This window comes from Corvus hawaiiensis, chromosome 6 (assembly GCF_020740725.1).
Source record: "Corvus hawaiiensis isolate bCorHaw1 chromosome 6, bCorHaw1.pri.cur, whole genome shotgun sequence".
Lineage (NCBI taxonomy): Eukaryota > Metazoa > Chordata > Aves > Passeriformes > Corvidae > Corvus > Corvus hawaiiensis.
Window position 1 is genome coordinate 42,882,470 of NC_063218.1, and position 13,689 is coordinate 42,896,158.

Sequence of the window (13,689 nt, forward strand, 5' to 3'; positions counted from 1 at the left end):
AATGTATCCCACAGACAAAAGCCAATAAAACTTTCCCTAATGGAAGGTTAGATCTGTTTCTATGTAGTCAGTGACAGCTTTGCTGTAGTCAACGAGCCACTGGGTCCATTCCTTCTAAACTGATTCCAGATCTGACAGTGTTGAAGATACTAGTTGTATGAGTGTGGCTAATCTGTGATGAAATGGGTGAATGTATAGTGGTGGTCATTTCTATAGTATTGCATGTATAAATTGAAAAAACACACACTGAAATGTAATTAAATCGTATTAATAACAAAAGGGCCATAGTTGGCTGATGCTCATACACATGAATAAAACAGCTGGAAGGCTGCAGACTGTTCAAAAGAGCTTTACAAAACAATTGATTCTCTCTTTGTCACTCACATGGAGAAAAGAAAGTTTGCCAACTGATAAAGTTTCTGGGATTTATCTTGTCTCTTATAACAATAGCAATATGTGAAAGGAGGCTGAGTAGGATATAGGAAAATACTCACCTCTTCAAATACCTGTATCATGATAAATGAATTAATTTGTACTTAGTTTCACTGCATTAGCTCAAGTTCTATAGCTCCTTTCATCCAAATGTGTATTCTCTAAGTACCATCCAGATTTACTCAATGGATATATAAACGAGGGACAGAAAGCACTGACATTTCTTTAGCACTACAAAGCAACTCAACCTAAATCTGCACAGCAGGAAGAGACTTGTTAATATTCATTGTTCACACATAGATAACATCTCCACTGGATCAAGGACTGTCTGCGTACATGTTTTTTGCAGTGAAATTTGGAGTTACATCAGCAGCTAGTTCTGCCCACAGTCCCAAAAGCAGCACAGAAGTGTGAGCTGATGGAAGAGTACAGGTGTAACTGATGCAAAATTTAAGGAATGATTAGAAGATTCCCAAATGACTGGGAAAACAATTACCAAGACCATCAGCCTGCATGCTTAAGGGCATTTAAATTGCCACCAAATAGCTCAGAAAAGATTTACATGTGTTATGTTACAAGGCTACTCCAGTTGCATTTTCTTCTGCTTTCCACTGAAGCATTGGATAAAGGACAATCTGTCTGCCAAAACAGTTGAATAATTTATTTCAGAGACATTTGCTTACGGAATTCATTCATTATATTTGCATAGGGTATTCTCATGGACTTGGAGTGTCTAAGTTAATTGGTCTTTCTATATGTATACAAACTTGATAAACAATTCTAAAAATGCACAGAAATACAATTTGAAATTCTCCCCAGTAGCTAGTTATGCTGCATATTTTATTAAATCTCTTTGCAGGTTTTTGCCAGCAGTGGTGTACCTACAAGTATCATAAAAGGACACTGTAGGGCTGGTTATCCAGGAAACAAATGTCATGGAAGTATCTGTAAAAGGTTTTACCCACTTAAGAGTGCAGCAGGGAAATTGAAGGACAAAAGGTAGGGTCATGAATTGAAATTATGTAACTTATTTCATCATTTCCATTGCTGTTAACATGATCCCAGTTGGTGGTCCTAAAATTAAGATTTTTTTGTGCATTTAATTTTAAAGGATGAAAACATTCTCCTTAATTCCACCAAAGAAAACACATTTCAAAATTTAATGTTCTAGTATTAAATACTTTCATTTAAAAACCTATTTCTTTAAAGATTATTGTGAAGGGTAATGTGTTTTATTACAATTCTAAGCTAATACTATTTGGAACTGTTGTATAAACACTGGCATAATAACATTTGTTTTGCTTGCAGGGTTTAGCTAGAGAAAAATTGTACATTTGCTAGATGCTTTATACCAAGAAATAGGTATTACCAATATTTGCATCCTGTATTCCACTAATTGCTCTTGGTTGGTAGCTGGTCCCATTTACAGTAGCGATTATGTGCTGAAAGACAGGGACCACTGATCCATTGCAAAGATTGCTTACATTCCAGACTGTTCCAGTCTGTTTCATTATGTTTCAGTTAAACTGTTTTTCATATTTTTTGGAAGACTGAGATGAAAATCTCTAAAGATGTTAGAGATTATGTGCTTTTGTTGAACATCAGTTGTCCTCCATACTGGTGGACTTTGGATCCCTAGAGAGCCATGTTGGGTTATTAAGATCATCTGACCTCAATACAGCAGGGAGTTGCATTGTCTCAAAAGGTGAGAGCCATCCTTGACCTTGCAGTGATCCAATGGGGAAAGCACCTTTATTTCTGCAATTCAGTATAGTATTGCGTGCCTTTAATTTTTTGGAAGGCTTTAAATAATGTAACTCAACTGTAATAAAAAAACAGCTTTCAGAATCTTAACTTTCTTGAAATTAAAAACTGCAAAATAGCCTCTTTCTTTAAAGATTATGTGAAAAATAATAAATTCTAGTGCAATTCTATATGTGTGGTTTATGTTAGAAGTTCTGAGAGGGAAGAAATTAGGTTTCATCCATATTAGCTCATCACCTCTTCCCAAAAAGAACCAGACAGGCCAGATGTCAATGAAAATGAAAGCTGTTTCAATTTTTAAACCCTCATAGACCAAGTCTGGTTATTATCTTCCTGAGATCTGTTCAATGCATGCACTGGGTCAGATTCTGCCTGTCTTTCTCCAGTTCTAGTTGTATCAAAGTATTACAAAAGTATGATAACATTGAGCATGTTCAGGCATGGGAGTTTGAAGCTAAGCAGCTAAATTTGGGCAATACAGCTGCCTGTCTGAAAATTCTTTCCAAATTCAGTTTACAGAGTGTCATGTATAAGATGTGGCCACACCATAGATTTTATTTTGCCTTTAGCATGTCTGCACTGCACCTGAGGACAAACAAATTTTAACAAATGGTATGACTTGCCTTTGGGCCCCATTGCAAGGAGTTTTTTGGCACGAACACAGTGCCCTTCCTCACCAGTCTTACGAGACGTTCATCATTACATGAAGAAATAACTACGTGAGCATCCACATTGGTGTTCATACGATGCTGTTTGGTGATGTTCCCACTACCAGGCTGCACAATCTCAGCAACACAATCAGGGAGGCACTTCATGGCTTTCTGTGGTGAAACCACAGATACTAGGATGTGGAAATGTACAGCCTTAAGGAGGGTAAGGAGGGGAGGTGTTATACCTCCCAACTATAATATTTATTCTAAGAGCCACTGGAAGGTGAACAGAGCTGCTAGTGTGTTGTTTTTCTAGAACAGAGACAAAAGTTGCTGATGGGATCATATTAACTCTGCGTACGTAGTATTCCTCATAATGGATACAGCCTTTAGGAATTAAATACAAATTTAGGAAGGAAATATAAATTTAGGAAGGAAATATATAATTCATATAAATAATGAATTCAGACCTGCTCCATAGCCCTTGCAAGTAAGGACTTAGATTACTCTTTTCTCAAGTAACCCAGCCTGATGACAGAGAAGTTATCCAGAAAAAGTTGGGATGATTTCATATGCCAAATGTTCAGTGAGAAGATTGGCATAAGGTATCTTAGCGCTTAAGGATATGAGAAAGCATAGAGGGATGCAAACGTAGAGAGATTTCCAGTGTGATTCTGTGGGATGCGAGACTTACCCCACTATATCCATACCATGAAAATGAATGGTAAAATGAGTTCCTTAGAAAGGACAGTGACAGGATAACTTACCATTTGCAAGAAGATTAGAAAACCCAGAAGCTTTTCTGTTTGCTTGCTTATTTTAGATACTACTAAAAAATATTAATATTTGTTCCTTATGATCTCTGCTCTACTGAGTAATTCAAACTACCTGAAATTAAAGGAGCCACCTGGTGCACACCAAAGGTTCTGCCTCGAGGCAATGGAATATACACATATACTTGTCAGAGATATATGTAATAACATTAAGAATACTGAGAGGCAGCAATTTTTATGAGCATTTTTGGCTTTGTGTAACTGCATAAGAGAAGGAATTTACTGTATATTGTATATTCTGTGACTGTTTATTGACCTGTCATTTTGAGAAGCTGTGAGAAGTCAAAACGGCCACAATCGTACCTTCCAACTTTCAGTGAAAATGCCATTGCTGGTTTGCTTTCCAAGCCTGAGAACAGCTCTCTGTTGAATGCTAAAGAGCCACAAGCTCTATGAAATGAGGTGAGATATTAGATACTGTCTGAAAAACATGCTGACCAAGACAAATTTTGCAGAGAAAATCTAAAGAATTTCAGACTCCTGTATCCAAAGGATGGTACTCTTCATTGTCTAGACAGTATATTGTAGAGGTTTTTATTTTTTATCCCCAGAAATGCTTTTGTTCTAAGCAAAAAATATTTTACCTACTGTGGGGACAATTTAGCCATTGCTTACTATTGCATGGTCCTGAAGGGAACAGGTTTTCAGAGGACAAATAAACTCAGACCTGCTGAGCTTGACACAAACAGGTATCACAGGACTGTAACCCAAAGACTCAGCTAAGAAGGAAAGAATCTTGTGATTAAACCCCCAGATACAGGTACTAACTAGAAACTGAAGAAAAAGACTCCATCAAAAAATTAGAAGAGGTTTTGTTAGAGAGACTAGGAGGGAGACAAAGCTGTTACCTGCTTAAATGATCAGTATTTTTAAGAACAAACTGTTGCTGTCCCATATATTTTCATTTTTCTTTAGCTTAGAAGAGGGTATATGTTTTTCTCTCATTCTGTTTTAGACACTTACTTCACCTTGTAAAAGGTGAGTATACTCATATGGATGTTGGAGAGATAATAGGTGTTACCATATGTGACAATTGCCTTTTGTCAGTATGAGGCCTTGAACTTGCTTGAAGAATAGCAGGAGTTCTGGAAGGGAATGGGGAGCCAATTTACCTTTCAGGGTCCCTGGAGTGAACCCTGCTGAAAACATTAAAAGTGGCTGACTTTTCAGGCTGTGTGGTGTCATGTGCATGTATGCATTTAAGGTTTGCCGGGAGACCAGGTACAGAAACTTGAATTTATTTATGTGCTCAGATGGGTATCATCTGGTTATCAAAAATGAAATATTTCCCTTAGTTTAGAGAATACAAAATGTCTCTATACCTAAGAAACATTAAAAATCATGGCACATTTTCTCTTTAGTCATCTGACTCTAAGTCTTCAAATTGAACTTCAATATGATATTTTTAATCTTGTTAAAGGTCAGGAATTCAATGCATTGACCTTGATTTCAATGCATTAACCCAGGTGTGTTTAGGAGAGCTTATGTGAACACACATGGTTCATGGCTCTCTAAAGACAGTCTTATCAGACTCTGGTTGCCAAAACACAAATGTTGCATCATGTATTTTGTTTGGAATAACCTTTTGTGCTTGCTCAGGGAGTGGGAATGGAACAGTGGAAATTTTGCTACAGTATTTCATATTTAGAATTAAATCATGGCACAGAGAAAACACAGAACATAATTGTGATTGAGCAAAAAGAAAAGATGAAAATATAAGACCAATTTATTTGTCTTGAACATTAAAGTTATTACAGACCTGGAATCAGAGACATACTTTTCTTCTTCTATTCAAAAATTATATATAGCTCAGGGAGCCTCCTTGAATTATTCTTCTGGAAGCTTTTGCACAGGTCCCACTATGTGCTGAGAATAGACTTTGGGAATTTAAAACCTAAATAACAATGCTTGATAAAAGGATTTGAAGAATTAGAGTCAGTCAGTGAGGCAAGTGGTGACAAGGGCGACAGGAACAACTACAGCAGTGACTATAGTAAGTTCTGAGCACTAGAATTAGCTGGGCAGGGAGTTCCTAGAGGCAGGGAAGATGAGCACCATCTAAGAGACCTGAACCACCAGACTCTGAGCCACACAGGATCATCTGGAAGAAGTAGCAAGCAGCAATAGCAGCAGGTGACTTCCCACTGCAGGGGACAGGGGTACCCATCTGCCCACCTAATCAGCTGTCCTGATAAGTTTGTTGCCTGCCAGGGACTCGAATCAGAGAAGTCACAGAAAGACTGCCAAGGCTTCTCAACGCATCTGGCTATTACCCCCGTAGGTCCTTCATGTAGTCATTGATGGTAACAAGTGTAAATTTGAAACCATCATGCATGGTTTCAGAGCTCGGGGAACAGTGGTCAAAGGTCTGTGGTAGTTTTCTCCTTGTTGCTGCCAGTTAGGGTGAATGTTGAGAGGAAAACTGATTTCCCAAATAAATGACTGGCTACATTTCTGGTGTTGGCAACAGAGGGTTGGTTTCTTTAAGCATGGGACCCTGTTTACTGACGGTTGGTAGGGAGAGAGGAGATCCTCACCACTCTTGTCATTACTCAAGCATAAGCAGGAAATACACAGGAGATGAAAGTAGGGTCAGCCCACTTGGAATGAATATTGCTAAAAACACAAAGCCAGGATAAGTGGCCAATACCCCAGAGGGCTGTGAAGCCCTTCAGAATGACCCCAACAGTCTGGAGAGGTGGGCAGAGAGGGACCTTCTGAAACTCAACAAAGGCAAGCGCAGAGTCCTGCATCTGAGGAGGAATAACTCCAGGCACCCGCACAGGCTGGGGGGAACCTGCTGAATGCAGCTCTGTGGAGAAGGATCTGGGCATCCTGGTGACAACAAGCTGTCCATGACCAGCAGCGCCCCTGCGGCCAAGGCCAATGGGATCCTGGGGTGCATTGGGAAGAACATTGCTAGCAGTACAAGGGAGGTGATCCTGTCCCTCTACTCAGCCCTGGTGAGGCCTCAGCTGGAGTGCTATGTCCAGTTCTGGGCTCCTCAGGACAAGACAGACATGGAGATCCTGGAGTGGGTCCAGTGGAGGGCTACGAAGATGATGAGGGGACTAGAGCATCTCACTTAGGGGGACAGCCTGAGGGAGCTGTGCTTGTTCAGCCTCCAGAAGAGACGAGTGAGAGGGGACCTCATCAATGTCTGTATGAAGGGAGGATGTCAGAGGATGGAGCCAGGCTCTTCTCAGTGGTGCCAAGCAATAGGACAAGAGGCAATGGACAGTAACTGATACACAGGAAATTCCACCTGAATATGAAGAAAAACTTATTTACTGTGTGGATGACCATGCACACGGTGATGGTTGCCCAGAGAGGGTGTGGAGTCTTCCTCACTGGAAAAATTCAGAAACCATCTGGACACAGTCCTGTGCAATGAGGCCTAGCGTGACCTTGTTTGAGAAGGGAGGTTGGATCAGATGACCCACTGTGGTCACTTCCAACCCGACACATTTTCTGATTAATACCTTGAGGTATCCTGGGCCTGGGAGGAAGTAAAGGAGTGCTGTTGAAGGGCTAATGGATTTGAAAGGGAGAAAATATGAAAGCAATGGATGTTATGATTTGATTGGATTACAGAAAGACTTTAGCCTAAGACTAAAGACTTCTTACGTGTGATGCAAGAGAATTTATATTTGAAAAGGGGAAAAGAAAAAATTTGGAACCGTATTGTCAGAAAAAAATACATACATGGATAAAATACTTGTGCATAGCTCAGTAGAACTTCATGCCTGCTCAGTATTCACAAGCAATTAATTTCTGCTAGTAGCTTTAAAATGCTTATTTCATGTTCCTAGGTGTATATGCCAGCTCTTCAGTTCTGTGCACACTTGACCAAAGTTATAATATTTTCCTTTCAGCTAAGACAAATTATATATGGAAAAATGCAAATACAGGAATTTCATGCCCCAGGCCTGAATTTTTATTCTAACCAACTCTCTCTTCCCCCTTCACAGCACATCACACAAGCTTTTACATGCAAATATATTGAAATGGTGCAGCTTCGGTCCCCCCTCTGGTGGGAATGAGCAGAACTGCAGATGCTACAATGTAGATGTTTTGTAGATAATGGTCAGATCAACAGCCCTGGAAACAAACCCTTTTGTTCCTTTTCTGAGCCCTTGCCTCATGCATTTTTTTTTTTTTTGCTAGCTGTGCTTTTTGTTATTCCCAGTGTTATAAAGTTGCTCTGAAAAATAGGGACACCAAAAAAATAAGAGCCTATGGTATGTAACAGTGACAGAGCAGTTGTATTCGACGTTGTTATTCCAATGACCCATGGAAAGTAGTAAAGAACTCTTTCTCCTCTAATTGACCACCGAACTAGACATCTTATGGTTTCATGAGTCATAGTAATGGGCAAGAATGAACACTCTTAGGTTGTTTTAATAGGAGTTTCCATTATCATCTCCATGTATAAGATAATATCCCTTGCCTTTACCTTAAAAAGACTGGTAGAAATTTATGTATTTGGCTGTAGTAAGTGCACATATGGATCCATTTTAAAAACACAGCAAACTCTTTTTCCTTTTATAAGTTTTCACGAAGAGGTGCAATAAGAGAAATGTGATAAGATCCAACTAAAATTTGCAAATTATTAAAGATGTTCCAGAAAAGAGCAGAGAAAATTCTGTTCTTACTTTGTGTCAATCAAGATTTTAAAGAATTAGGATATAGACTGAACATCAGAAACATTTGTTCAGCTCATATGTATGGTTTGTATCATGGAGATCATACAAAACAATACTGCAATAATATCTCTTGGTTTTGCACCTCTTCCTTTACAGGCCCCGTATTCCTTAATAGAAAATATGTAATACAAGAGAAACATTTACATGCAAAGGGAATTTTCAATTTCTTTATTATGTAGAGGTTTTACTGAAATTAATGTTTACCTCATTCTTGAATTTTCAAAGTACTGTATCTTCCCTGTGTCTAGAAGTAAACATTCTAATCTCATGTGAAACTAAGGTTGAAATTTCATCTTCTTTTTTTCTGAAAATTGGAGCAGAGCTCTAATCCAGAGTCTTGACAGTGAATAATGCTCCATGAATGCCCTAATCATATTGTAGACTTGTGAAACTCAGTGACAGAGACAAATTTATGGAAAAACAAACCCATCCTCCCAAATTCAAGCTTAATACCTTTTCTACTTCTAAAATGACTTTTTAATGTTCTAAACTTACAACATCACTTTGAGAAAAATATCAGACTAGTGTTAAATCCCAAAAATGTTTCTGTCTGCCTTTGCCTATCTCTGTAGCACTGCACCTATAATCTTAAAAATTGACATAGTAGTTAAAAAAAACCAAAAACAAAACAACAAAAAACTTCCAATTTGTTCCATGGCTAGAGAAACATTGAAAAATTACATTAACACCCCATTTTCAGGAAACTGGCAGCAGAACATAATTTTGTCAGGAGGGTAAATAAAAGACATATTTCAGAGAAAATGAAACGAAAGGTGCTAGGTATAAAAACAGTAAGTGAAATTAAAAGAAGGTTAAAAAACCCCAGTCATTATATGGTTAAGGCTTGAATAATATATCAGGAAACATTTTGTAAAAATGCTCTAATGTCACAAGACACTGAATAACTGGAAAAGCTACCTCAGGGAAATAAATCATAGTGAGTAAAAATTCTAGTAGATAGAATTAAGTAACAGTGGAAACTTAATTTTTCCTTTAGCATCTAGGTCTTTGGAATAGGCCCAGGTTTGTAACCCCATCAAGAGCCTACACAAGAGGTAGAATATTTTAAGAGCTAGAAAAGCACCTGCCTTCTATGTAGATTTAATGAACAATAAGTTGAGTTGAACACAAGTTTAGTGAAAACTCTTGAAAACTGAAAACCCAAGGGTTTTGTGGCATTTAAACATAGACAAAGTACTAAAAGTTTATATGAGAATATAGAGAATATCTGTTCTTCTTTTCTGTATAATAAACTGCACATAAAAGGAGACTTTTGATGCCCTTTGGTGATGCTGTAACAGTCATAGGGTGAAGCAAACAGAAAACGCAGCAAAGAGCCATGGACAGAGTAATAGAAGGATTGTATTCTGGCCCAGAAAAGGTCAAGTGATAAAGTAAAAGAACTTCTGAAAGCTCTTGCTTTGAAAAAGGGAGCAAATATATTGTCTGTTGTTTGATTCTATCTATGATCAGTTCATGGCATCTGCAAATAAAAAGGACGATATCAATGAAATATTCAATGCTAAATAAGTGTTTTCTCCAAAGGTAAAAGACCACAAAATCTGAATTTTTACAGTTTTGTCTATCAAGCAATAATGATATTTTTCTCATTGAGCAATAGAATTCAAGTAGCTACTTTTTTTTTTAGTGCAGCTGTCATGTCAAAAGCTTCTGCTTTTAGAAGAAATATTCACCACAGAGAATATATGGGACTCTGGTGTTTATAAAACCTAAAGTAGCAGTTTCTCCAGAAATAAAAAGATTATTTCCCAACTGCAGAAATTTCACAGTCAGAGAGAAAAGTCTGAAGGCACTTTGAAAGCTGTATGACAGGAAGAAATCACAGAATTATAGAGCCATAGAATGGTTTAGGTTGGAAGGAGCCTTAAAGATCACCCGTTCCAACCCAGTTGCCATGGGCAGGGAACTTTCCACCAGACCAGGTTCCATCCAGCCTGGCCTTCAACAATTCCAGGAATGGGGTATCAGCCACATCTCTGGGCAATCTGTTCCAGCGTCTCACCATCCTCACAGTAAAGGATTTCTTCCTAATATCTAATTTAACTCTACCCTCCTCCATCTTAAAGCCATTCCCCCTTGTCCTATCACTACATGCCCTTGTGAAAAGTCCCTCTCCAGCTCTCTTTTAGGTCCCCTTTAGGTACTGGAAGACTCTGTATGGCCTCCCTGGAGCTTTCTTGTATCCAGGTTGAACAACCCCAACAACATCTCTCAGCCTGTCCTGTCTTCACAGCAGAGGTGCTCCAGCCCTCTGATCACCTTTATGGCTTCCTTTGGGCTCACTTCAGCAGGCCCCCATCCTTCTTATGTTGGGGACCCCAGAGCTGGATGCATCACTCCAGATGGGGTCTCAGGAGAGCAGTGAACAGGGAGACAACCCCTCTCCTTGCCCTGCTGGCTGTGCTGCTTTGATGCAGCCAAGGACATGGTTGTTTCTGGGCTGATATTACTGGGTGAGCTTCACATGAACCATTGACCCGCCAGTCAGTCTTTCTTCTCAGGGTTTCTTTCATGTATCCATGTTTAGGATTGCCCTGACTCAGGTGCAGGACCTTGCACTTGGTCTAGTTGAACTTCTTGAGGTTTGCACAGGCCCAACTCTCAAGTCTGCCAAGACCTGTCTGGATGGCGTCCAGAAGGGGGTGCTGTCCTAATCCAAATACAGATGGGCGTGGCTATGAAGCTGTGCAGCTATTTCTATTTCAAGAAATACCCAAATGCATGCGCAGTGGAATTTTAGAGGCAGAAACCAGAGATGAGAGGACTCCTCAGGAATATTCTGAATAGCTGTGGCTCACAGCTATGGGGCCTACGAAGATGTTTGGCACTCATCCGTGACAGGTCATGAATTTCGTTTTTAGGCTAGTCAAGGAGAAGGTGGCAATGAAATGACCAAGAAGCCCCAAAACATTACAGACTGAGGGATAATCTGAGCCAACAAAATAAACTGTAAGAACTACCTCCTAGTCCTGCATTAAGAAAGAATCACAAATGGTTGTGTACTCCTGTAAATGCCATCCAGCAATAACAACCCTGTGTTAGAATTGAGGACACTTGCTTTGGTACTGATGGCCACTTTAGCTGTGCAAGCAGAGAAATCAGCGCTTTAAAATTATCCAAGCTGGCTTAATGTTTGGGTGCTTAGCCCAAGCTAAGATGCATGTTGCTAGGCCTGCTCTGCTGCAGAAGCCAGTTTACATTAATTTTTCCACATTTTGTGAACTTACTTCTTCTGTTTGAGTTTTGTCAGAAGCTTCTTGCTCATCCATGCAAGTATCTTCCTTGTACAGTTGCACTGATCTCAGGCCTGGAGGAAGTGATGCTTGAGGGCCCCAGTGCTCTTGAGGGCCCCTACCATCTAGAGCCCTAACGTCTGGGATTCCTCTATGTATGTCCTTGAAGAGGCCAGAGTTATCTCAGCTGAAGTCCAGGCTTGTGATCCTACTTATTGCCCAGCTTCCTCCATGCAGGATCTCGAACTCCATCATCTCACTGTCACTGCAGCCAAGGCTGGCCCCAACCTTTACACCTCCAACCAGTCCTTCCTTGTTTGTCAGTACAAGGTCCAGCAGCACACCTCTACACTCTGGCTGCTCCACCAACTATGCAAAAAAGTTATTATCAGCTTCTTCCAGCTGACTGTAGAAGTCCACTTTCCTCTTCTGGACAGGGTGGCCTGTAGCAAACACCCACAGCAGTGTCACACACGTTGCCTGTCCCTGAATTCTTACCCATCAGCTCTTGACTCTTTCTTCATCTACCCTTAGGCAGAGCTCGATACATCCCAGTTGTTCTCACATAAAGAGCAGTTCCACCACCTCACATTTCTAGTGTGTCTTTCCTAAAAAGTATAAAACCATCCATGGCAGCATTCCAGTCATGTGAGCTATCCCACCATGCCTCTGTAACTGCAATGAGATCGTGGCCCTGCGACCTCACACAGATCTCTAATTACTCCTGTTTATTCCCATACTGTGTGTGTAAAGCTGCAGGTGGGGATTGAACTCAGTTCCCTTTGAATGAGCCTCTTGCGACCTGGCCTCTTGCCCCTAACCCTAACTCTGACACTTGGCTGTGTTTGATGATACTATTTAAAAAACACATGCATTTAAATTAGTCCTAGTTACATTTATCCATGTGTCAGTTTCCCCGTTGCAAATGCTGCATTATGAAACTCCCAAGAAGGATGACTGTTTTGGGAGTTATTGATGTCAGACTACTTCTTAGCATACAATACAGAATTCTTTTGCCTAAATATTTTCTCAGTGTTTTCTGATTCTGATATAATAAAAATTATTCTGAGTTAGCTAAATATTTACTTAATATTTAAGTAAATATTGGAATGGTCCATGGACAATGCAAAGCTAACTGTCAAGCTATCAAGATGTTTGGTGTGTAAAAAAACAGGATCTGTCCTTTGCTAATATAATTGCTGTATTTCCTCTGTGATTTAATGCTGACATGTATAGAGAAAGCAATAGATTCTAGTCTTGTCCTTGCTTTTTTTTTAAAAAAAAAAATTCCTTTGTTATGTGAGTTCATTCTTTGATATATAGCATGAAACATCAATAACAAAGTAAGGGAAAACAAATAAATGAAAATATTTTTTGTTTAAATATCATTTGTCAACTAAAGGATGTCAAAACACTTTTAAGAAAGCATTGTATCCACTGAATACACACTGAAGTTGAATGAAGTCTTTCCACAGAATTCCCCGGGCTTTGGATTAAGGCTTAAAGAATTAACTCTATTATCAACCCACTGAAGTAAAATATGACTGGGAAAAGTCAAAAGTAGAAGAGATACTTAAGTTATACACTCTGATTTAATAATACTGTGAATAGAACTGAAAAATATTTTCAGTCTTATGTCATGTACCTCAGACACGTTGCCAAGTCATAAATCACATCCATTTTAAGACCTTGAGGCACTATACAGAAATCAGTAAACACTTCTAGTATTAGAAGAGTACTGAGAGAACTAAATGCAGCAGGATAGAGCAAAGTTGGAGTTCTGTTTGCAGAAGAGTATAAGAGAAATAGCAAAGACTTCACTAAATGTAACTCACCATTTTTTATTGACCATCTTGAATAATAAAAATCACTGTTTATCTTGGGGAAACTACATTTGGTTATTTAAAACAATTTACTTAGAAATAGCAGTGAAACATTAAGGACAGCCTGAAAATGAAAGCTTCCTACTCAACATCCTGGCAGAATTATCTGATTCAGTGGTCAAATGAGTTTAAAATAATGGCCTTCAGAAACATTTTATTTGATTTAC